The sequence below is a fragment of the Leptodactylus fuscus genome, chromosome 6 (assembly GCF_031893055.1).
Source record: "Leptodactylus fuscus isolate aLepFus1 chromosome 6, aLepFus1.hap2, whole genome shotgun sequence".
In the NCBI taxonomy this organism is placed as follows: Eukaryota; Metazoa; Chordata; class Amphibia; order Anura; family Leptodactylidae; genus Leptodactylus; species Leptodactylus fuscus.
The window spans coordinates 71370328-71396579 of NC_134270.1; positions in this window are offsets into that span (position 1 = coordinate 71370328).

The following is a 26252-nucleotide window of genomic DNA, read 5'->3' on the forward strand; positions in this document are numbered from 1 at the left end:
ATTCCATCCGGGGTGTCTCCATGCGAACTCTCCACAGACGGAATACAAAAGCAAATGTGAACCAACCCTTATGATTTTCAATTGGCAACCAATCTATACCAACAAGCCTAGTGTAGCCACCTTTGCTAGGGTCAATTTACGCTAGTTTTTATAACCTGTCAATTCAACCAATTTATTTACACAGGGTTCAAATGTTACTTTGGGATCTGTAAATGACAGTGAACTTCATCAGCTTACTTTAGTCATGAATCGGCTGCCCATGTGGTTAGCCTGGTTGCCATATCTGTAACTGTTTTGAAATCGGTTTGTGGTATTTCTTCATTTTTCAGATTCCACCAACATGCATCAATGAAAGTGTTAGCATTTCCACTATTTTAGAAATACTAAGCGCATCTCTTGCTGCCTTGAAGCCTAATATTGAAAGCAACTTTACACATTGCTTATCTGTGGTATGTGTAAGAGGTAAGTGATCAGCAAGCCAATAACATTTATTCCGCAAATTCTCTTTTTTTTCAGGTGAATTTTAAACGTCCAAGTTTAAAAGGCTGTGCTTGGCTAGGAGCATTTTTGATGCTGATGACCTAACTTTAGAATAAGTCATCAATGGGGATCTGGCACTGAGGATCCATCTCCGGTCAGCTGTTTCAGGCAGCCTCTGGTGCCAGAACCTACAGAATCAGAAGACTCGGTCTGCTATATAGCAGTCATGATGGAGTACTACAGCACAACTCCTATTCACGGGATAAGAGCTGAGCTGCGGTACTCCTGCTGTTGAGTGGACTGAACCGAAAGAGTAATGAAATACAGGTGTCCATTTGCAGAATCTCCGCCTTGAATACTTATTTTTTGGACGGATACAAAGTCCTGCATGTCTTACATTGGTCTCCATCCAAAAGAGTGAATAAACAGCAGAGAGGCTGCAAATGTACACCTGTGGATTGTTTTAAAAACCCATTGAAGTGAATGGGTTTTTAAATGGACTGTTTGCAAACCATTCCCAATCTACATAGTTACATAGTAGATGAGGTTGGATAAAGACATTAGTCCATCAAGTACAACCTATAACCCTACAATCCCTACAGTGTTGATCCAGGGGAAGGTAAAAAACTCCATGAGGCTCATGCCAATTTCCCTATTTCAGGGGTAAAAATTCCTTCCCGACTCCAAATCTAGCAGTCAGTATAAAACCCTGGATCAACGTGTCCTTAAAATCTAGAGATCATAACCCGTTATATTTTTCTCTTCAAGAAAGGCATCCAGGCCCACTTTGAACTTGTTTAATGAATCCACCATCACCACTTCCTGGGGCAGAGAGTTCCAGAGCCTCGTTGTTCTTACTGTGAAGAATCCCCTTCTATGTTTCTGGTGAAACCTTCTCTCCTCCATACGTAGTGGATGTCCTCTTGTCACTGTCACTGGCCTAGGAGTAAAAATATCCTTAGAAAGTTCTTTGTATTGTCCCTTCATGTATTTGTACATTGTTATTAGATCTCCCCGTAGACGTCTTTTCTCTAAACTGAATAACCCCAAGTTTGTTAATCTATCGTTGTACTCCAGTCCACCCATTCCCCTAATCATTTTGGTTGCCCGTCTTTGCACTTTTTCAAGTTCACTTATGTCTTTCTTGTATATCGGGGCCCAAAATTGCGCACAATATTCTAAGTGTGGCCGTACCAGTGATTTGTATAGAGGCATAACTATGTCCTTGTCATGAGAATCTAGACCTCTTTTGATGCATCCCATAATTTTATTTGCCTTGGCAGCAGCTGCCTGACACTGGTCACTAAAGGTAAGTTTGCTGTCCACCAAAATCCATAAGTCTTTTTCATTGGCAGTCTTACCCAGTAATTTACTATTTAGTACATAGTCATACATTTTATTACGTCGCCCAAAGTGCATTACCTTACATTTGTCAACATTAAACTTCATTTGCCAAGTCTCCGCCCATGCTTCCAGTTTCCTTAGATCCCCTTGTAATATTCTACTATCCTCCTCATTATTAATTACCCTAAAGAGTTTAGTATCATCTGCAAATATAGACACCCTACTTTGACCTATCAGTGAGCCAGTTGCTAACCCAAATGCATATGTTTTCCCCCAGTCCCAACATTCTCATTTTGCATACCAACCGTTTATGTGGAACAGTATCAAAAGCCTTTGAAAAGTCCAGATACACCACGTCTACTGCATTACCCATGTCCAGTCTTGAACTGACCTCCTCATAGAAGCTGATCAGATTAGTCTGACAGGACCGATTCCTCATAAACCCATGCTGATTTGGTGTTATAAGATTATTTACATTGAGATACTCCAGGATAGCATCTCTTAGAAAGCCCTCAAATATCTTTCCCACCACAGAAGTTAAACTTACTGGCCTATAGTTTCCAGGTTCCCTTTTACACCCCTTTTTGAAAATTGGCACCACATTTGCTATGCGCCAATCCTGTGGAACAGACCCAGTCATTACTGAATCCTTAAATATTAGATACAAGGGTCTATCTATGACCATGCTTAATTCCCTCAGAACTCGGGGGTGTATTCCATCTGGACCGGGCGATTTCTCTATTTTAGTGTTTTGCAGGCGGCGCTGCACTTCTTCCTGGGTTAAGCAGGTGACATTTAATTGAGAGTTTACATTACCCCTAATCATGTTGTTGGCCAATGGATTTTCTTGTGTAAACACTGTAGAGAAGAAGGCATTTAATACTTGTGCTTTTTCCTCATCCTCCACCATTACACCCAGATTATTTTTGAGAGTGCCCACATTGTCAGTTTTTATTCTCTTATTATTTATGTAATTGAAGAATAATTTTGGATTACTTTTACTTTCCTTGGCAATTTTTCTCTCAGCCTCAATCTTCGCCTCCTTTATTTGTCTTTTGCACAATTTATTTTTCTCCTTATAGTTTTTTAATGCTGTGTCACTACTTTCTTGTTTTAGTACTTTAAATGCTTCCTTTTTATCCCTCATTGCATTCTGTACTGTTTTAGTTAGCCATATTGGTTTTCTATGATTTCTGGCCCGCTTATTCCCATATGGTATGTGTTTTCTAGTGCTCCTATTTAGTATATTTATGAAGATATCCCATTTAGTTTGTGTTCCCGTCACGTTGAGAACATCGTCCCAGTTTATGCTGCTAAGCTCCTCTCTCAGCTGGATAAAATTTGCTTTCCTGAAGTTTAGTGTTTTTGTACCCCCTCTAATGAACGTCTTCTTAATGTGTACAAGAAAACTTATTATGTTATGGTCACTATTACCCAGATGTCCCCCAACCTCCACTTTTGGCAGTGTGTCAGGTTCATTTGTTAAAATTAGGTCTAAAAGTGCCTCGCCTCTTGTTGGGTCCTGCACTAGTTGCGATAGGTAATTGTCTTTTATTACTGACAACAACCTGTTCCCTTTGTTGGATCTGCAGGTTTCTGCCTCCCAATTGATATCAGGGTAGTTGAAATCCCCCATAATAATGACTTTATTATGCTTTGCGGCCTCATCTACTGTATTTGTTTTGTTAGTATATTTTCAGCTTCTTCCATTATATTTGGAGATTTATAACAAACCCCTATCAGTATTTTATTATTTTTTGTTCCTCCCATAATCTCCACCCATAAGGATTCCACATAATCATTTTCCTCCCAGATGTCCTCACGCAGGACTGGCTTAAGGCCGGTTTTTACGTATAAGCAAACCCCTCCCCCTTTCTTATTTGTACGCTCCTTTCTAAACATGCTGGACCCTTGTATATTTACAGCCCAGTCATAGCTAGAGTCCAGCCATGTCTCACTTACCCCCACCATGTCGTAATTTTCTTCCAACATCATCACTTCTAGTTCCTCCATCTTGTTAGTGAGGCTTTGGGCATTCGTATACATACATTTCATAGATTTATCTTCCCTACTCTTCCACTGCCTACTGACTGCTCTAACCCGACCCCCTGCTCCACCCCCAGTTACAGTATTTAGCCCTCTTTCCATTTCTACACTATCTTGCCCTCTACATCTGTTACCCTCCCCCCCAGTACCTAGTTTAAACACTCCTCCAACCGTCTAGCCATCTTCTCCCCCAGCACAGCTGCACCCTCCCCATTGAGATGCAGCCCATCCCTGGCATAGAACCTGTAGCCCACAGCAAAGTCGGCCCAGTTCTCCAGGAACCCAAACCACTCCTTCCTACACCAACTCTTGAGCCACTTGTTTACCTCCCTAATCTCCTGCTGCCTTTCCTGTGTGGCTCGTGGAACAGGCAGTATTTCTGAGAATACTACCCTGGAGGTCCTTGCCTTCAACTTGCTCCCTAAATCCCTAAAATCATTTTTAAGGACCTTCCACCTACCGCTAACTTTGTCATTTGTGCCAACGTGCACCATGACCGCTGGATCCACACCAGCCCCACCCAGTAATCTGTCAACCCGATCCGCGATATGTCGAACTGGAGCGCCAGGAAGGCAACACACCATACGACAATCCCGGTCTTTGTGACAGATTGCCCTATCTGTTCCCCTAATAATTGAATCTCCCACTACCAGCACTTGTCTAGTCTTCTCTGTGCTCCTATCCCCCTTCTTACTGGAGCAGACATTCCCCTGGCTTTCAGAGGAAGTATCGTGCTGCAGGAAACTTGTTGGGGTGTGCCAGTTCAGGACTAACCTTCCTGGCACTCTTCCCTCCACCCCGCTGGTTTCTAACTGTCACCCAGCTATCTGCCTCAAGTTCCTGCACCTCCATGCTACCATCCCCATTTGCACTTGCCCCAATGAGATGCTGCTCTGTGAGCATCAAACTCCTTTCCAAGTTACGAATGGATCGCAGTGTTTCAATTCGCCCATTTAGATCCATGATCTGTGCTTCCAAATGTGCAATGTGATTGCATCTTTCACAACAGTATGCCCCCTCAAGTGGCTGCTCAAGCAGAGCATACATGTTGCAAGATGCACACTGGACAGCATTGGTAAATATGGAGCTCATCTTACCTGATGGGGATTACTACAGCAAAACACACAAATTCAAATAAAAAATAAAAGGGTTTTCCCTGTAACGTCTCTGAATCTAAAGTCACTTAATATTAAGTCACACTTAGACCAAACCACACTTAGGAACAAACCACACTCGCAAGCTCCCACACTCGCTTAATACTTAGCTTTTTTATAGCTGCTCCAAGTAGGACAGAAAGCTGCAACTGTTCCCACTGATTCTCTGGTTGCAAAAATTTTCTGATCTTCCACTGATTCATGATGGATGGACACCAGGCACAAGTGTGAACATCCCCTGAGTTGTGTATCCATACAAAAGATGATTATCTCTGTATTGTTCCATCAAGGAGTTCCCCAGCTCCCCAGACACTGTAAACCACTGGTATTGTAATGTACATGATATGAATACAATTCCAACCAAGCCTTTCAAATACAGGGATGCCTGTAAAAACATGGTTTAAGAGATATGCAAATTAGCTTTACAGAGCACTGGGGGCATTGCTTTCAGTCCCCGAGCACACCTGCATCATCCATAAATACATCCATCTAGGCCTCTTGTTTGCCCCCACTGAACAGAAGAGCAGCATAATCAGACCTACTATCATTGAGTGCTGCGCTCAAATCCTGCGCATACGCAATACGCTCTTGTAGTACAGCACTACAGGAGTGTACTGCACATGTGCAGGATTTCAATGATATCAGTGAAATTCCCTGTATGTGTAGTATGCCCCTGTACATGACACTATTTCCCAGTCCTTCTGCACTTACCCCACATCTTCCATCCCCATAAAGAGATGATCTTGGTTCCTATGTGGATAACACTGCAGAAGATTAAGGTTATTATTGATTACGTGGCTATGCGCAGGGACTGACGGTAATCCCCCCTGTGCTCCGTGAAGCTAATCTGCATATCTCTTAAAACAGGTTTTTACAGACGTCCTTGTGGCTCATCAGCATTTGAAGGGCATTGTATTCATATCATGTACATTACCATACCAGTGGTTTACAGTGGCTAGAGGAGCTGATAGACTCCCTTTAATGGTTTGGAATGTATTTTGGACCTGACAGACTCCCATTACTTTACAGTAAAACTAAGTGTGGCAAAATTGCTGCAAAATTTTGGCGTAACGTTCCAGCACAAAGTTAACCAAGTAATAGGTGGTCAGATCTGAGACTAGACACTGTAAAGATGCACCAGATGTATCATCCGTCAAATTTAACACAGTTTTAGACTGCTTAGTCTAACAATATGTTCACATGGCACAAATGGAAAAGGAATTTCACGCAGATTTCTACCTCAAATTCCTCTTCAATTTCTGCCCCTCCATCTTTCCACTATGGTTTTACCTAATTGATTAGGCTAAGATGAATGGCCCTAACCAGCGAGTGGCTTGTGTTGTGGGTTCTGTGGCTGGAGCAGGATGCTTATTTTTTAAGTCTCTGCCTCCAGTTGATGGATTGGATGCAAATGGACAACAACTAATATTAAACACCCAGTGATGGGGCATATGAAAGGATCTAGTCTTATCAGTTTTGCTGCTCTCTCACAATGAAACAAAAAAAAACAATCAAAACAACTGATAAGCAACAGATGTTACAATGTGGATGTGAACACAACCATAGGAAGGATTAGTTAATCTACCCTGATGTCTCTATTGGTATGGCAGATACTCTTTAGTGGCAATTTTGGGAATGCAGTCGCTGCTTCAAGCTATTAGGTTGACGGGAGCAGTCAACAGATATAATTGGGTGAGGTGCCTGTCCATGGGCAAAATTTCTTGTTGGTTGCTATACCTTCTTATGAGATAATATACTAGGAATGCCTGCATGATAAGTTTTTTATTCTCTTGTTTTTTTTTATATATTGGAAATATCAATCTTTGAATTTCGGGAGTTATGTTAAACCCTACTTTTGGGTTACATTACTGGTTAAAGACCAATATTAATGACCAGAAGGCACCATAACAGGTGCACCCGGATCATATGTATCTGATCCTAGGATACAATCTGATGTAATCATATAAAGTGCCTTGTTTTTATCGTTTAAGTAATATAAATATTTATTAAAACTAGAATGGGGTTGTATATGTAACTTTCTTATGCATACAAAATTTTAATGTATGGTAAAATAATTCATTTTATTTTTAGCTCTTGAGAATGCCAGTACAATGACAAGTGCAATTACAACAACAAGACATAACACAAGTCATCAAAACTCCACTGTAGACATGTTAAGTAAAGAACATACAACACCCACAGTAAATCTTAATGGTAAGTTCTGCACTCTGTGAATATATTTACAATACAATGACTTTTATGCAACAGAAAAGGATTATCGGCAATGTATTGCCCTGTGTAGAAAGGGATGTGCTGCCAATTATATATAGGACTGAATATGGGAAAAACATTCATTGTAAACATGCTATAATATTGATTTTGTGTATAGAGTTTAGTGTATCTTTATGGTTATAGGAATACAAGTAAACCCTAGAATGTCGCATCTTCCTCCATCTATACTTGTTACCGGCATACATTTGCTAATGCATAACATATGTCTACATAGGTGTTGTAAGTAAATATAGTAGACATTTTATAGAGATAAGAAAGCTTTTTAAGAAATTTTCAATGTTTATTTATTTATTTTTTAAACAAGTATTACACGCTGAAGTGTGTACATGCCTCTATTAGCCTTACTTTGTGCACATGTTGAAAAAGAAAAGGACCTTTCCCAAATAAAGTTACCACAAAGTTGGAATTGTACAATTGTGCAAAATATCTTGGTATGCTGAAGCGATAAAGGGGCTCTATCAGCAACATCATGCTGCTAGAGCCCCACATATGCGTGAATAGCCTTTAAAAAGGCTATTCAGGCACCGCTAATGTTATATTAAACTACCCCCCCCCCGTTTTAAAATAAATCCCTAAAAAAGAATGTTATCTACTTACGCATCATGCACTGTGGGCGGGCATTCAGGGTGTGTCTTCATCTTCATCCACACCTCTTCTTCCTGCGATGTCCTCCGGTCTCGTCCTCCTCCGGCGCTCGCGAACTGACACTAATATAAAAAAATGGCCTGGGCGCCTGCGCAGTAGCCGTAGTAGAAGCCGCATGCTACTGCGCATGCGCCCAGGCCATTTTTTTATATCAGTGTCCGCTCACGAGCGCCGGGGGAGGACGGGACCGGAGGACATCGGAGGAAGCAGAGGCGTGGATGAAGATGAAGACACACCCTGAATTCCCGCCCAGCGTGCACAATCCGTAAGTAGATAACATTCTTTGTTAGGTTATTATTTTAAAATGGGGGGGGTAGTTTAATATAATATTTACAGTGCCTGAATAGCCTTTTTAAAGGCTATTCACGCATATGTGGGGCTCTAGCAGCATTATTTTGCTAATAGGCCCCTTTAAGATTTCCCTTTGCTGGAACTAAGGGGACTAGGCCAACCCCTGAAAAACAGTCCAATAGCAATAACTCTCCATCCCCAAACTTTTTACAGTTAGCACAATGTAGTTAGGCAGGTAATATTCTCCTGGCATCTGCTAAATCCAGGCTAATCCATCAGACTGCTAGATAGAGAAGTACGATACATCACACCACAGAACAGGTTCCCCCTCCTCCAGAGTCCAGTGGTGGTGTGCTGTACTCTACTGCATCCAGCTCTTGTGTTTGGTGATATAGGAGTTGTATTCATCTGCTTGGACATGGAAAGTCATGCTATATAGCACCAAGTGCACAGTTTTTATGCTGATGTTTAAGGGGTTATGTCGAGTTATAAAAAGCTTACCAGTTTATTCCCTGCATTGGATAAGCTTACTTACTGATATATATTAAATTCTCTCGTCACCCCATTTTTAGTTTGCAGATTGCAGCCGGATGCCGGAACTTTCTGTGCTTGGTCCGCCAGCATTCTGGCTCTCTGTGACACCGCCGACTCCGCTCCGCTTCTTGTAGAGAGGGGTCGATCTAAAGTTGAAATGTCAGCAGGGAGACAGAGGAATGAGACTTCCAGCCCCACACTGCAATCTGGAAAATTGAATGTACTAGTAAGCTTCTTTTTTTTCCCACATAACCAGAAGAGATTTGGTAGTTTGCAGTTATTGGGTCAGCACAGCATTGCGACATTTATGAACTTGGAGAGCCGTTCATTAATTATGTTGCTATGAGCTGAACCTTGTCATAAATCTGATGAATCCTCCGCTATTGCACTTGTCATTAAGATTGACATAAAATATACAGTACATGAATTGGGCCTCTATATATGCAAAAAAAAAATGGTACAAAAATAAAACTGTACTTCTCATAGAAACTTAAGTCAAAACTTTAAAATCTCTTTAATAGCATAAACGGTTTAGTTATTTGATCAGAACAAGTGTTTTAAAAAGTTAATCCGCTGTGTTCCTCTTTGTAGTAGAAGGGGGTTGTCTTATGATCCTCACCTCTGTCCATGTCCTATTACAAAATATGGACAACAGAAAGGGGTTTTCCTGCTTCTTCTTCTGTTAGCAGGTCGTTTTTAGCAATTATAAATTCTATCAGTTATGAAGACTTAGTATAGCCATGTATTACATTCCCTCATTCATTTGGATAAACCAAACCAAATGTAGAAGGTTGAATAGGGAGGCATTCTTGGTTAAACAAACAATTCATTAAATAAAAATGTATAACAAAAATTATCTTCATCAGGCTTCATGATAGATACATGATAGACTGTTCATACAGTGCTTTTAAACATATATTTACCCTGATCTTGACCTACTGTAAGTGGATTTAATATGAAACTTTTACACAGGCAACTGAAAAAGTAATCAATTTGAAGTAAATTCCGTAAAATTATTTCAATTCAGTTACTTTCTGGGTTAATTTTGCTTTTTACTGCAAACAAACTTACCAGCAGCATAGAAGGGGATTCTTCACAGTAAGAACAGCGAGGCTCTGGAACTCTCTGCCCCGGGAAGTGGTGATGGCGGATTCATTAAACAAGTTCAAAGAGTGCCTGGATGCCTTTCTTGAAGAGAAAAATATAACAAGTTATGGACTCTAGATTTTAAGGACACGTTGATCCAGGGTTTTTATACTGACTGCCAGATTGGAGTCGGGAAGGAATTTTTCCCCTTAAACGGGGCAATTGGCATGAGCCTCATGGGGTTTTTTGCCTTCCCCTGGATCAACACTGTAGGGATTGTAGGGTTATAGGATGGAATTGATGGACTGATGTCTTCATCCAACCTCATCTGCTATGTAACTTATTTTTTTTCAGATACTTCATCAGATCATCTTGGTGGTGACCATGTAGGACAGTCAAATGGAATGCGTCATCTGTTGATAGTCCCCGTGTTCTGCATAATTGTTCTCTTCGTGGCTTTAGTAAGCACACTCCATATCTAATTACTGTACACACCATACTTTATTAAAGTCAGAGACGACCCTTTACTTTACCTTTCCATTAAAATTGGAATAATTGCCATAATTGCCAAAATTGCACTGTTTACATTGAGCCTCTACTGCACCTTAATTTTTTCATTCTTCCAGATTCTCCTCACAAGAATTTGCTCCTACAAATGCCTTAAAGAAAGATTCCAAATCTGGAATTTAGAACATTCTTAAAACATATAAAAATAAGGCCTGAGGCTTCCCATACACATTAGACTGCAGACTGCTGAAGTGGCAAACTTTGAACGTTTGGCTTGCGTAAACCTACTAACATTTATCCCATAGAGCCGTCCATCAACTACAGTTGTTCGCAACCAAAATCAATTGTGTTACCTTTTTTTACCTGCCTTTTGCCTCTAATCGTTTGGGTATGGACTTAACTGAGAGACTTGTGGGTGATATTTGTATTTTGGAAATGTATTAGTCAAATTATTGGATGGTCAGAACCCCCATTGGACCATTGAATGGATTAGTGTGAACATTTGTCTCATGAACCTTTGTTTCGTTTGTCGGAACATTTTTTGTTGTTTGTATGAACTGACTCTTGTTTCAGGCAAGGGATGGCAGTGTAAAATCTAATGTGCCAGCTTTACAAAAAAATTTACATGACCTGACATGGTATCAAAATGATCAGTTATACTGTACTTAAAGGAGTTGTCTTATATACCATATGTCATAGAGGGGATGTACATGAGCAAAAGTGGAGAGCTGCTAACTATCAGGGAAACTATCCATTTCACAGTGACTATATGAAATCTGTGAACAAAAAAGTCCTGCCCTCACAATTCTTTTGTCTACCACTTTCAGTTTTAAAACAACAGACACCTGATGGACCTGATGTTAGTCTACGGGGTCTGCCGGTCTCCGTATGTAACTGCTATTTTAGCGGTCCACCTGGCAGGTGACACTAGTGTAAATCTATCATAACACAACTCAATTCAAAGTTTTCTACAGCCGTGAAAAGCTATTACTGGAAAAAGAATATAAAATAAAACCTGCAAGTATCTGTATATCTGAGATGTGGAAGAAAAGTTTATGAAGTGATACAAGTGGTACAGTTTTGAGTTATGGGGAAGTAACTGTGGGCAGAACCCCAGCCAAGCATGGCGGGGGTCAGTGCAAGTTTGAGGTTAAAGAACAAGATTCGCAGTTGGTTGGTAGATTTTGATTTAATGAATCTCGATTGCAAAGAAAATAATTATTAGAAAATTCATCTTTCCCTGTATTATACACTATTATCATATCCTTAGACAACATTTTGGACTCTATTACTATAGATGTCATTTAGAAACTGAAATGAGATCTCTAAAAGGAATTATTTTTTCCTTTGCTGAAGACTAAATAGCTTGTACTTAGTGATCATATACATTGGAGATTTAATCAAACAAAGGCTACTGTCTTAATTTTTTCACAATACTGTAATTCCTACTAAAGGGGTTGTCCAGTGCAGGGCTGCTTGTGTTGCTCGTACTATACACTACACAGGACTGCAAGCAATTGATTCCATGTGCTGTGTAGTAGTCAGGCACCATTTGCCTTAGTGGCGCCTGACTACTGATTGACCCTCAACAAACAGATATTTATGACCTATACTAAAGATAGACTATAAGATCCATATTCGTGGACAACCCCTTTAATATATTATGCAAGGGATTATTTTGTCAAACTCTTCCATAGGGTTGAATCATACAAAGGGAATACAGAATGGACATGCCAGGAGTGAATCATATAATCAGAAGGTCATCATATTTCCATGTACATAGCAGACTTTCCAGTTGAGATTATTTTTAGTTTTTCAGACTCCCTAATTATCCTTTTTATGCCAGAAATGACATTACTAATGACAATTGCTCAGTAGTACTACCCACTGGTAAAACAACATCCAAGAAAAAGTACTGCTGAGACTGGCATATATCAATTCATGCCAACAGCACTTCAGCTCTAGCAACAAAGTGGGCTAAAGATAATCACTATTATTCACTATTATAGAATTGGTGACCCTACCATATAATAAAGGACTTTGCTTTGCTCCATCTGAAAACTGTACATGTATGTTCATTTTCTATTATAGTCTAGGGTAAATATATAAAGAACAATGTCCATGCCTCCTTTAATTATGGTAGAGCATGACAATGCATGTGTGGCTACAAAGGGAGACCATAAAATCGTTGTTCTTGGTGACTCACCGATCATGCAGAGTAGACTCTGAATAGAAATGGAACCATATAGCATAGGTTGTGAAGGCCGTTAGACATCCGCAGGATGCTCCTCAAGCTTTACTTACTAGAATGGAAATATGTTATATATGGTTTTATCTGTAGACACTTTGTTGGTCTTAAGACTCCTCGACTATCTCTTGCCTGGAAAATTCCTTTACTAGAATAAGTAAGTGAAAAGTGTCCAAGAAATGGCATCACAAATAACCTTACACATACTACACACAACATCCCTTAGGGGTAATCAGTTTTTATTAAGTTTTTCATTTAAAAAAACCCAGTGTAAATGCACAGAACAGATTACAGGCAATGGTGCGAACATCGTGTGCTGGTGGACATATATCCAAAAACAGACAAGGAAGGAGAAGAACAGGGGATCACAGCATCCCTTAGGGTTGTTTCAAATGGCTATGACTTACATTTACATGACTCAGCTAAACTGAACACAGGACCCATAGTTTAGTTCAACTAATCCTTGTAAATCCAATACAAGGACTGTTTTTACCAACGTGGACTTGGCCATGTATAGTGGGCTAAGCTCATAATGTTAGGTATTTATTTTGTTGCTGTTATTGATTGCTCATTGTACATCTGAATGTTGGTTAATTCTAGAAGTATGTACTGATGGAGGTCCTCTGATTTTAACAGGTAATAAGGAGAATGAATGTACAATGAAGTAGAATTCAGCAAGGTAATTTTCCTCCAAACTATCTTAGAATACTGTCTACAAATCAAATTATCGTAGCGTTATACTCTCACTTTAGTCACTCAGTTGTTGCATAAATTTGTTGTTTTCATGTGTGAAAAGCAGATTGATTTTTTTTTTTTTTGGGGGGGGGTTCTAAACTTTTTTGGGGAAGGGGTTTCTATACTTTGTACGTCTGTTGGTGTTTGAAATACAAATGACTCACAGATGTCTTACGTTTTTTTTACGGACCCATAGTCTTTGGTTGCTCAGTGGGAAAATAACTATTGAGCGGCTTTTTCCAGCAGACTTGTGTTGGGGTGGGTTAGCATTTATGTGTTTAGAGTAACACAACAAATTTCCATCTAGCCAAGAACAGTCCATTGTTTCTGCTTCCTGATCAGTGCATTCAATGCTGAAATATTATCGTTTTCCTCATATGCTCAGAATGCAAATTAACCTCATTATACTCACCCACAAATCTCTCCATAGTGCTGCACATCCCAATATATGTGGCTGTTTATGTGAAAAGGGCCCACACTGTCGATATGGAGTTCTTGGTATCATTGTAACGGTTATGGTGTAACATTGTCCGAAACATATTTTTTAATAAATAAATAAATAAAAAATATTTTTAAATAAAATTTTTGCATAAAACAAAATTGTGATTTTTTTTACCCAAATATGTTTTGGACTATTTTCTCTATAATTAGTATCGACGATCTGGGCCTTTTCACGTAAACAGCCACATATGTTCATTTGTCGATGTTTACCACCCTATCCACCTTCTCTCTATTCTGCCAATGACCTTAAACTTAGATTTAGTATCATCTGTTATCTGAATATCCCACTCCCATCTCCTAGACTTCTTTTCTTGAGATGCATTGGTGCTCTGGAATGTTCTACTCCAGACAATCCGATTAATGCTCAACTATAACAGCTTCAAAGTGCCCTAAAAAAAAGCATTTCCTCACGCTAAGCTAACTTTTCTTATCCTAAGCTTTTTTTTCTGCTCTAATACTTAGACCCTGACACCTTCATGCAGAGGTCACCCTGCACTCCATGCCCTTAGAATATATATGAACAGATACCAGCTGCTGATGGCTCATATGTCTTCAGTTATATGACCTTATTTATTAAAAAAAATGGCTGAGCCATTGTACCAAACAAGCCCTCTTACCTCTTGTGTCTCCCTATTTTCTCATAGATTATAAACTCATATGAGCAGGGCCTTCACTCCTCTTGTTTCATATGGTAATTATTTTGTTATACTGTAATGTCTGACATTGTCTGTTCATTTACCCTCTGATTTCTAAAGTGCTGTGAAATACATTGTTGCTATATAAGTAAAATTCCTAATAATTATATGCTAATGAGCTGTTGCAATGCGGGTGTCACCAGTGCTCTCATCACACGAAAGAGCTCTGCTTTCCAGCACACAGTCCCTCCCTCCCTGTTATGTTTGACATAGAAAAGCATTTTATTCATGTGAATCCCATGAGCCAAATTGTTGACTCCAATATTTTGCCTGGATGTCCACTTCTCGGCTTTTGAATGGTTGGACAGACTTCATTTCATATTCTTACAACTGTCATGGCACTCACATGATGCATTTGAGCAATTTTCTTGACAGAGAGTCTGCTATCAATGATAATGCAGTTTTGCTTTACTTGGGAAATCTTCTTCATGGCTGATCCTCGATTAGAACCAATGACCTGTTGCTTGGGAATCAACTTAATAACATATTGAGCTATTATGGAATATTTGAACAAGTTGTAATTTGCAGTATACAGGAAGAAAAAGATTTTTCCACTACCAGGAGCAAAACAGTAACAATGCAGTTACATGGCAAGAATCTGCATAACTATTCATATGCTACATAGTTGTAAGTCAAACCAAGATGGTTGTCTATAAAATGATAATAGTCTCAGGTTTGAAGCTGTGGTGAGATATGGAGCCTGGAAGTCAAAATTCAAAACATTGTTTCCCTTTTTCTCATCAGTGTATATTTGTAATTACCAGATGTATAGAGAAGAAAAGGGGTCCTATAGTAAAGGTTAAAAATTAGGTAACCAAAAGCTTGATCTTGTTTAATCCTCCAATCTTTTGACCTCTCAGCCAAATTCTCTTTCTCTTGTATAATAACAATGTAGCTCTATGTTCTAACTACCTAATCACAAAGGTAGTTTACCAATCCAGACTTGCCTATGTAGTTTGTACGTGTATTATCATTCTGTGAGGCCATATAGTTCTAGAACAATCAGACCATTTTACTAGTATGCCAGTAATTTGTTGAAAACCAACTTAGACAATTTTTTATTGCTTTGCACCACTATAACAAATGTGCCTTGATTGAATCTTACGAATATATTCTGAAAATTAGGCTGCCACTATAAAAGATTTGGCATATAAATGTTAGTAAATGTACTCCACTGTGTATATACAGCTTGGTTGTATTTACTATGTTAACCTGTATTTTCTATGTCCCTTTAGGTAATTTTTTAAGATCATCAATATCTAAGACTTACCAATGACTTGCAGTTGGACTTTCTGGAACAATATGGCTGTGTATATAATGCATCATTTTCTCAAGCCTATGTTGTGCCATATTGCAGAGAAGTATTTATTAGCAGACCATACACATGTGCTACAGCCCTGCAGATGCAACCTTTAACTGTCCATCCATCCATCCATCCATCCAGTAACTTATTGCAGAGAGAAGACTCCTAAGACTGTGCGCTGCCTTCAGTACTAAACACCGAATAGGAAACATGAACATGATGCAAAAACAAAAAGACCAGGAACTTTCAAAAGCTGGAACAAAACTTTTGTTCATCTCCGCACTTTTTACTTTGTTTTGGATTTGCTTGTGGGACTGTCCACATGTATTCAGCTGAAGATGATGTTAGACTGTTGCCTAGAACTGTTCATCCATTAATATAGCGCTGATCTTCTGCAAGCCTGTTCTGAAACTCGTTCACACTGGCCCATGTGATTCCCATAAACTTCTACTTTTTTTTTGCACCAAGAATGAGCCCTTCAATATTTTTGTTATGCTACACACACAAATGCTTCATAATAAGACAAACATCCCATGTATTTGTGGACTAAAGTGTATGAATTAAAATGGGACGTATTGTAATAGATTCTAAAGAGCATGGAGTGGAATATACATGGAATAAAATCATTGTCAGTGGACAGTCTGCATCAAAAGTTTTGTGTTAGCATGGGGGGCGTGGCTAGCTAGCAGCGAGTGAAGTCGCAGAAACTGTGAGCTCCTGCTTCTATCGCCCTGACTGATTTCCCGATAATCCCGCTAGCACTCGCAATCCAGATTACCCCGAGGCTTTCCCCGAGTCTCAGTCAGTCATTAGGGGTGTCTGCGCGCTGTCTCTTGTGACCCTGGGACCTGTTTGGACATTGAGGCCTGCTGCCTCGTTTGTGTAGGCCGCCATCTTGTTCCCGGATCCACAGCCTTCTCCTCCTAATTCATCACCTCTCCTGACCGTGGTCCCCCTCCACCCTTCCGATAGCCGGTGAGAAGACTCTGCACTACCTAGGTCCCCAGGAGAATCTGTCCTGTCCCTCGCTACCTGTGTAGACCCTGGATAAAGCTGCGGTCGCCATCTTGGTTCTCCGGCCCTGTATTTTGCTGCCATCTGGCTCTATATCCTCCTCGGCTGGACCAGAACAGTCCCCGGCCTTTCCCTGCTTCCACTTACCTTTCATCGCCCACCTGCATCGTCTGGAGCGCTTCCGTCTGACTTCTCCCTCTCCTGGCAGCGCTGCGGCTCCTCCAGGTAGGCCCGAATTGGATCCCCGGCCTTGAGTAGTTTGCTATCCACAGCCGCACGTCTCCGGGAAAGGGGCGTGGCTTCCCGGACTGTTCTCTCCTCCCCCTCCCTCCAGGACCGCCCAGACTGTTTAGCCCGCCCTCTGCCTGCCTCCCTGTGTGTCTTCCTCTGCTCAAACAAGGCACACAAGACACACAGGCCTGTGTTTAACAGATGTAGTCTAGCTCTACAGAGACTCCCCTATTAACTCTTGTGTGTACAAACAGTCCCTTTCCTTTTTATAGTTGTAGGGCTAGATAGGCCCTCTAGACCTCATGTATAACTAGGTCCACATTCTTAGTTGCAATACCTGAAGAAGCTGTTTTAGCCTGCTTTACTTTATCATGGTTAAACCGAACAGAGACAAGTCTAATGACCTTCCGGGCACGCCAAAGCCCACGCCGCACCAAAGTGATATGCAACGTTTTTTGAAGAAGAAAAACTCGCAGTCTCCGTTTAGAGCCCTTAAGATGGTGCCTGATGACAGACGTGAATGTGAAACTGGTGAGGACTCTGAAGCGGATAGTCCTGCAGATGGAGAACACTCAGACAAATCCATTATGCAGATATCTAGATCCTTTCTGCAGAAAGCCCTTTCTAAGGCGCTTAGCCCGATTCACTCTAAACTCTCCGACATAGAGTCGAAAATAGAGACTATTGGTTGTAAAGTCCAGGCGTTGGAGGAGGGCCACTCGGCTATACAGCAATACTCTGAATTGGCCACTGACCACCTACTTCAACATAGAGAACTTATTGATCGTTCTTTGACCTTAATAGAAGATCAGGAGAACCGTACTAGAAGGCGCAATGTGCGTATCAAGGGCCTACCTGAATCTTTCCTACCAGAGGATCTACCATCAATGGCAGCCTCTCTTTTTGAGAACCTCCTTGGCAAAGAGAGAGCACAGTCTATTATTGTGGAACGCATACACCGAGCTCTCAGACCCAGACCCAGGGTGGGCGACCCGCCGAGAGATGTCATTTGCGGTCTCCTATCCTATTTGGACACTGCCGCAATTCTGGCCGCTTCCAGAGCTCAACAACATGTCTTGGTTGGAGAGGCTGAGATTTTCCTTTATCAGGACGTTGCTCCTTCGGTTCTAGCTAAGCGGTGCCTCCTCCGACCACTCCTGGAAGAACTACGGGCTCGTAATATCCAATACGCCTGGCTGTATCCGTTTGGGCTTTCAGCGACCATTTCTGGCAAAAGTATCACTGTTCACACCCCGAAGGATCTGGCCTTTGTTTGGTCTGCCCTGAATATTGAGCCATTGGATATACCCTCCTGGCTTCCAACTGCCTCTTCTGCCATGTTGCCGGATCTTATCCCGATTCCGGCTCTCACCGGCCCGATGAGTATCTGCTCGCCGAAAATGAAGAAAGCTGTCTTAAAGCAAAAACCCTGATGTGGCGGATAGTTTGATAGCCTGTATGCCTAGTGTTGATAAGTTTTAGCATCTACTCTTGAGTTGCTCTATTTGGCTCTGTTTTGTTCTCTTTGCAGGTTATTGCTAATCGACGACATTGCTCATGGTTTGTTGTTTTGGATTCCACTATTTAGGTAGAAGCCTCAAGACCCCTGGTTTTGCCTATTAACTACAGTGTGTTTTGTCTGCTTATCCTGCAATTTTTTTTTTGTTTTTTTTTTGTTTTTTTTTCTATATTGCATTAATGCGTTATATCTTTCATCTTAGCCTCTCTCTAGCAATGTGTTTTGAGCTTGCTATCTCTCTCTCATTCCCTGACAGCTTCTGATGGTTTGTGACAATTTGACTTGTTTGCTCTTACCTACTCTTTTGACTTTCCCTCCTTTGCCCTACCCGCTCCCCTGTATATCTGTGGAAGTTAATTTCGCTTTATCTACATCCTGGACCCTTCTTACTCTTTCTATCAGGTTTATTCAATACTCTAGTTAAGTTCTCCTTCTGTCTCCTGCCCTCCTTTATCTTTCTCTTCCCTTCTTCTCCCATATCCCTCTTTTCTCCCTCTCTCCCGACTCTTCCTTCCTGCTCTCTATTGCCAGAACTGATCATGACCTCGTCCCGGCTGACTATTGACGATCCGAGGAATTCCCTCCATGCTAACTTGAGAGATGGATCGTCCACTGCTGCCAATCTAACAGTTACGTTCTGGAATATCAAAGGTATGAACTCTCCTGGCAAACGACATGCTGTACTTCGCTTTGCTAAAAAACTGAACTCTGATGTACTATTATTGCAAGAAACCCACTATAAACAGGACAGATTTCCCTCTTTCCCCAAAGGTGGCTTTGATCAATGGTTCCACTCGTCTCACCCCACTTCCTCCTCGAAAGGGGTAGCCATAGCCTTTAAGAAAAACACCCCCTTTGTTCTCCAACAACAGCTATGTGATAAAGAAGGTAGATACATCTTCGTTAAAGGCCTTTTAGCCTCCAAGCTAGTTACGATTGCTTCGCTGTATGCACCTAATCAATACCAAGTTGGCTGGTTAGCAGCCACGCTACACGCGCTTTCCCTTTTTGCTGAAGGAGATATCATTGTGGGCTGTGATCTAAATGTGACGATGAATCCCCTACTCGACTCCTCTTCTAACAAATCGGCACTGGCATACAAAGGTCTACGGAAAATTATTTCCGATATTGGTGAAGTGCGCTTGGTTGATTCGTGGCGTCATCTGAACCCCTCTGTGAGAGATTATACTTTTTACTCGGTCCCGCATAAATCATACCAAAGATTAGATTATATCCTGTCCTCCATTTCCTTATTGCCACATATCCTTAGCTCTAAAATAGGTCCTATCACCATTTCTGACCATGCCCCAGTTGTTACTGTATTTCGACTAGCCCATGTCGCCAAGCCGCAATGGTCCTGGCGATTGAATGAATCGCTCTTGGACGACCGTGACACGAGACTGAAGCTGTCCGAGGAGCTCTTGTCCTACTTCACCATTAATGACACCCCTGATGTATCCACCTCACTTCTATGGGAGGCTCATAAACCAGTCATTAGAGGTTTATTTATAGCCAAAGCCTCGGCTCTTAAGAAAAACGTCAACAAGATATTGATGCCTTACTACAGCAGATATCTGTTCTTGAACGCAGGCATAAATTGACACAGCTACAGGCTATTCTAGCCGAGTTAACAGATGCAAGAGACAGACTCAAATCTCTGCTGAATTTTAGCGCTGCTAAATATCTATTGTATTCGAAAGCTACTCTCTATGCACACGGTAATAAAGGGGGAAAACTTATGTCAGATATGTTGAAGAAACAAAGAGCCTCCATGCATATTTCAGCTATCACCACTCGTGACGGCTCTGATTCATCTGATACGAAAGTAATTGCCGATGCCTTTCGCACATATTACGAGGGCCTCTATAATTTGAACTGCTCTGACTCCCCCTCTCATGGGCTTGATAAGAAGGAACTCATTGATAGTTTTTTTTCTTCCTTACACCTCCCCTCCCTGACGGAGGATAGACAGCGCTCGCTTCTTGCGCCTGTCACCTCGGAAGAAGTGACTTTAGTGCTTAAAAGTTTTGCAAAAAATAAAAGCCCAGGTCCAGACGGTCTCCCCCTATTGTATTACCTTACTTTTGAGAAAGTGCTACTTCCTTATCTAACTAGGTTTTGTAATTCCCTGCTTGCTGGTAAACCGATGCAATCACAGACGCAGGAGGCTTATGTCACCCTTATCCACAAAGCTGGTAGAGATCCGAAATCCTGTAGTAACTATCGCCCGATCTCATTGTTTAATATAGATCTGAAAATTTGGGCTAAGATATTGGCTTGGCGACTAAAACCTTTGCTCCCCTCCCTCCTTAACGAGGAACAAGTTGGCTTCGTGGGTGGGAGGGAAGGGAAGGACAATACCATTAAACTCCTACACTCCATTTCAATTGCACGTAGACAGAATATCCCCCTTTTGTTCTTAGGAATTGATGCCGAAAAGGCCTTTGATAGGGTGTGCTGGGACTTCATGGTTGCTGCCCTACACGCCTTCGGTTTTCCCTCTGATTTTGTCCGAGCTATTATGTCCCTCTACTCTTGTCCCCACGCTCGACTAAAGGTAAATGGCACCCTGTCGGATCGATTTACTATCACTAACGGGACGCGACAAGGCTGTCCTCTCTCCCCCTCCCTCTTTATCCTAGTTCTCGAACCTTTGTTGCAAAAGATTAGACAGCACCCCGATATTCAGGGTTTTTGAGTGGGGGATTCGACATTGCATTTGACTGCCTTTGCGGATGATGTATTATTCACCATCACCGATCCAGAACGGAGTCTCCCAGCCCTGATGAATGTCATTGATCAATACAGCCTAATTTCAAATTACAAAATAAATGCTTCCAAATCTGAAGTACTCAATATTTCAGTTCCCCATGATGTCCAACAGAGACTGATGTCTTCTCTTCCCTTTGTTTGGAAAACATCCTCTTTGAAGTACCTAGGAGTTCAGCTCACGCCCAATTTAAGCATGATCTTTGATTTGAACTTTGCAACTCTTCTTCAATCTGTCTCCGCCCTCCTCAAGACCTATGATATGCCATACATTTCCTGGATTGGTCGACGGAATCTCCTCCAAATGTATGTGGTTCCAAAATTTACATACCTGATGCAAATGTTACCTATTGCACTTCCTCGTCATTTCTTCGTGTCAGTTAGACGTCTATTTTCGACGTATGTTTGGCGTTCTAAGAAACCAAGAATTGCGCAGTAAATCTTGTTAAGGGGGAAAGGAGATGGCGGTATTGCTCTTCCTGACATTGAATCTTATTACAGAGCGGTTCAGCTATCCAGATGGTGCTCCTATGTAACTTCACAGAACTCGAAATTGGTTTCTGACTTACGTACTCAGCATCTTGGCCCGGATGTCCTGAAGACTATTTGGCTTCTTAACTGTCCCCTTTCGTCTACGGCTAAACACGACCTCCTTTTAGCTGGGATCCTTGCTGTATGGAAAAAAACTCATGCTTTCCTTTCTCCTCAGTTATCTCCACTACTCCCGGCCTCCCTCATCCCTTATGTACTATCCAGACCCCCGATGCTTGGAGGAATTGATCTGGATATCTGGAACAAACTCAAGAATATTTGTGTCTCTGACCTATTCGTAGATGGTAGACCACTCCCTCTCAAAGACTTTCAGTCTCTGTTACCTGAAACTCCTCTGAACTTTCTTCACCACGCCAGTATTCGTTCCTCCCTCCTGGAGCTCCTAAGACTACACTCACCCTGTAGAAGACTTACACCCTTTGAACTCTCTCTCAAAAAAGCTGATGTCACACCCCTCTCCATTTCTGTTTGCCGAAGATATCTTCAAATGGATGAAGTAGTCGAGAAGCCATCTTTTCTTCTAGCGTGGGAGGCTGAACTAGGTCACCCTTTCGAAGACTCTGAGGTTGCTTCTATTCTTTCTAATTCCCATGGATTCTCAACGTGTGTCAGACTTCAGGAATCGCATTATAAGCTCTTGGCTAGATGGCATAGAACGCCTCTGTGGTTAAGCAGACACAATCTCTCGAACTCTGACCTATGCTGGCGTTGTAATGCGCTTCCCGGATCCCATCTTCATATTTGGTGGTCCTGTGAGAGAATTCAGCCATTTTGGAAGCAAATTGAGTCACACATCTCCCGTATTGTTGGTTCCTGCCCCCCTCTGACACCAGAGATGGTATTGCTCTCTCTACCGCAGAACGATTTTTCTCCTTCCTCAAAGAACTTACCGACTATTCTTCTGGAAGCGGCAAAGACGCTAATTCCTCTCTTTTGGATGCAACAATCTGCCCCCCCCGATCAGGCTCTGGTTAGAGAAAGTGTTTCAAATCTCCAAGTTTGAAGAAATTGTGAGCTGGACGAATAGAACTCATGATCGCTACCTGGATCTTTGGTCTCCATGGATTTCCTTTGTTGATAGCCGCCGTTATTTGGCTCAGCTAGTTCTGAATGAATAATTGTTTTCTTCTTATTCTCCTTCCTTTCTCTCTCTCTCTATCTCCCTTCCCTTCTTCCCTTCCCCACTTCCTCTCCTCTCTATATCTGCTCCTCATACCGAGGTACATTTTTTGGTTTTTTACTAGAATATGTTTCTCGCCTCTCCCTGTGTAGTTGTATCCCTATATCATATCCGTTTTACATGTCATATTTGGTTATATTACCCTCTGTTCTGAAACTTTATACATTGTCTTTTGCTTTTTTCCATGGAAAATTTGAAAAATTTGGTTAATAAAGATTTAAAAAAAAAAAAAAAGTTTTGTGTTAGCGTTACAACCCAAATCAAGACCATTGCTACACAAAACCATGGTGGGTAGCTTTCTTTAGGGGTGTATACAGCTGATAACTTATAGTTATGGGCCAGTTCTTCACTAATTGTGTGGCAAGGACTGACTGCAGGACAAGGCCGGCGCAGCACCTGGCTTACCCAGGCAAGTGCCTGAAGCCTAGACTCCTGAGGGGGCCCATTTGGCTGACTGCGGCTGCTGATTTTTTTTAATTTTTTTAAAATAGGGCATAATAACCACAGCAGATAATGGTCCCTATTTACTTATGGATCCCCGTTCCTGCTCATGGCCACCTTTGCTGACAGCACGAGGACCCCTGAAAGGCTGAAGTGGAAGCGAAGGCAGTTGTGAGCAGGAACGGGAAAAGATAAGTAGTTCATGCAGCAAAAGTATTTGTTGGGTGAACCTCATGAGATTCATCTTGCGAGGTTCATTTGGCAGTTCCATTCTGACTTCATATATCTGAACCAAAGCTGCTATAATTATACTCGAGGGTTTCTTTAGACACCGGAGTATTATGATCACAGACCCCAGGCAGGTGGGAAAACATAAAAAATAATGTCACTTACCTCTCACACAGACGTATTATTATACTCGGGGTTCTTTTCAGACCCTCAGAATATAAAGATCAGAAACCCATGGGAGATGATCAAACTTAGTTTTGCTCTATTACACAGGCCTACAAAAAATATTTTTGTCCTGTTTTCAAAAATGTATATAATGTTTTCTGTAGCACGTATAGTTTCTACAGTGTTGTCTGTGTGTTTACATAGAGAGATAACAGACTAGGCTTTATCAGCAAAGTGCATTTCTGAACAGATTGTCCTGTCGGCACAGAGTAAGTGACATCACTTGTCCTATCTCCCAGGTCTGTGGTTATAGCAATGTGTGTAAACAGTGGGGGGAATAAAGTCACATTTCAGGCAAACAAAGCAGAATTTCTAAAGCAATATATTTAGGAAAAGTCTGCAATTTACATAAACTGCCAGTATAGATAGAATCTTTGAGATGGGACAACCCCTTTAAGTAAGACAAGCAAAGAAATGGGAATAACATAGGAAAAACTACATACATTAAAAATGCAGATATAACGTAATAACAAAATGCTTCTGTCTCAGAAACTTTATGTAATAGAGCAAAACTAAGCATATCTTATACGACAAGGAAAAATGCAAGCTCAATCCAATGGTGTTAATGAAGTCCACGGAAGTTGAATAAAATTTAACTTTTATTTGAATGTAAATAAAATAGTTACATAAGTAACTGCATAGTTAGGCTGGTCAGCAAGCCTGCCGACCAGCCTAACTATGCAGTTACTTATGTAACTATTTTATTTACATTCAAATAAAAGTTAAATTTTATTCAACTTCCGTGCACTTCATTAACACCATTGGATTGAGCTGGCATTTTTCCTTGTCGTATATGCTTTCATCGGGTCAAGGTTCACCCGTAGTCGAGTCTCTCCAGAGGATGTCTTCTGATACTTTTATATGGTGAGCTGAAACACACCATTTCTTTTTGGATTGTATCTAAGCATATCTTAGTAATCAGCACATTAAACTCCTTAAAAAAGATATATTAACTTTGCTGATGTTTTTTTGTGTTGACCAGGGTAATACTTCTTAGTTGGAGAACCCCAATATTTGCCAAAAACACCATAGTGGCTACTATGGGACATTATACTGTGTGGAGGGGTACCTATGTGACATTATAATGTGTGGAGGGGTCACTATGTGACATTATACTGTGTGTAGGGACCTCTCTGGGATATTATACTGTGTGAAGGGACCGCTTTGGATCATTATACCATGTTCAGGGGCTACTATGGGACATTATACTGTGTGCAGGGGCTGCTATGGCATATTATACTGTGTGCAGGGGCCGCTATGGGACATAATACTGTGTGAAGGACATTGTGGAACATTATAGTGTGTAAATGGGGTATTATATCATGTAGGAACTAGAAAGGGGGTGCTATGACATGTGGGGGCCCAAGGGCCCACAAAATCCTGGAACTGGCCCTGCTGCAGGTTATTCTTATGGAATATAATGTGGCATTGACTCAAAAATGTATATGAGTAAAAAAGGATAGAAGATAACTCCAATCATGGGCATTAAACTCCCTCAATGACGCAGTCAATACGACTGCAACACTTAAGTGTTAGAGCTAAGTTTGACAGAGAAAAGGGGGGGGGGGCTCCTCTGTAAGAATGTTGGTGTCTCCATGACACAAATGTGGGGCGTTGATGGGCACCATAGCAGTCAGGGTCCTAACAATGACCACAAGTTGCCATATGCATAAGCATATTAGGTCTTGCCAAAGTCAGGACTTAAAAGACTGCTGAAATTAGTTCAGTTCTTCCAAGCTGCAGATGGTCCACGAAATGCAGCCTTCACATGCACCCAAACTTCAAACATGTCTGAATTAACTTAAGGTTTTAGAAGAACAGAAATAAGAGCTACAAAATGAGCCAGAAGACATCTTTTCTGTAAAAAGGGGACACATTACCTTACATTATTTGAGAAAAAGAAAGACTACAGAAGATAAGCTGAGCAAAATTTTTAATTTCAATAGGAAAATGTTTTTTTAGCTCATGATAGGTAAAATTAACTAATAAAAATAACTACCTAAAAGGTGCACTGAGTTTGTAAAAGGTTTAAAAAATTACAAGTTCACAAAAATATTACAACACAAACGTGTATCTTGTGTTCATAATGCTATTACACTTGCAGATTACAGATTATTATACTGATACATAGATAGAATCCAGAAATATCATCTGTGACAAAGGAATAAAGGGGAAGACATAATTACTATAAAATGGAAAAAACAATTTTTAAAAACTTGCTATGTGCCTCAT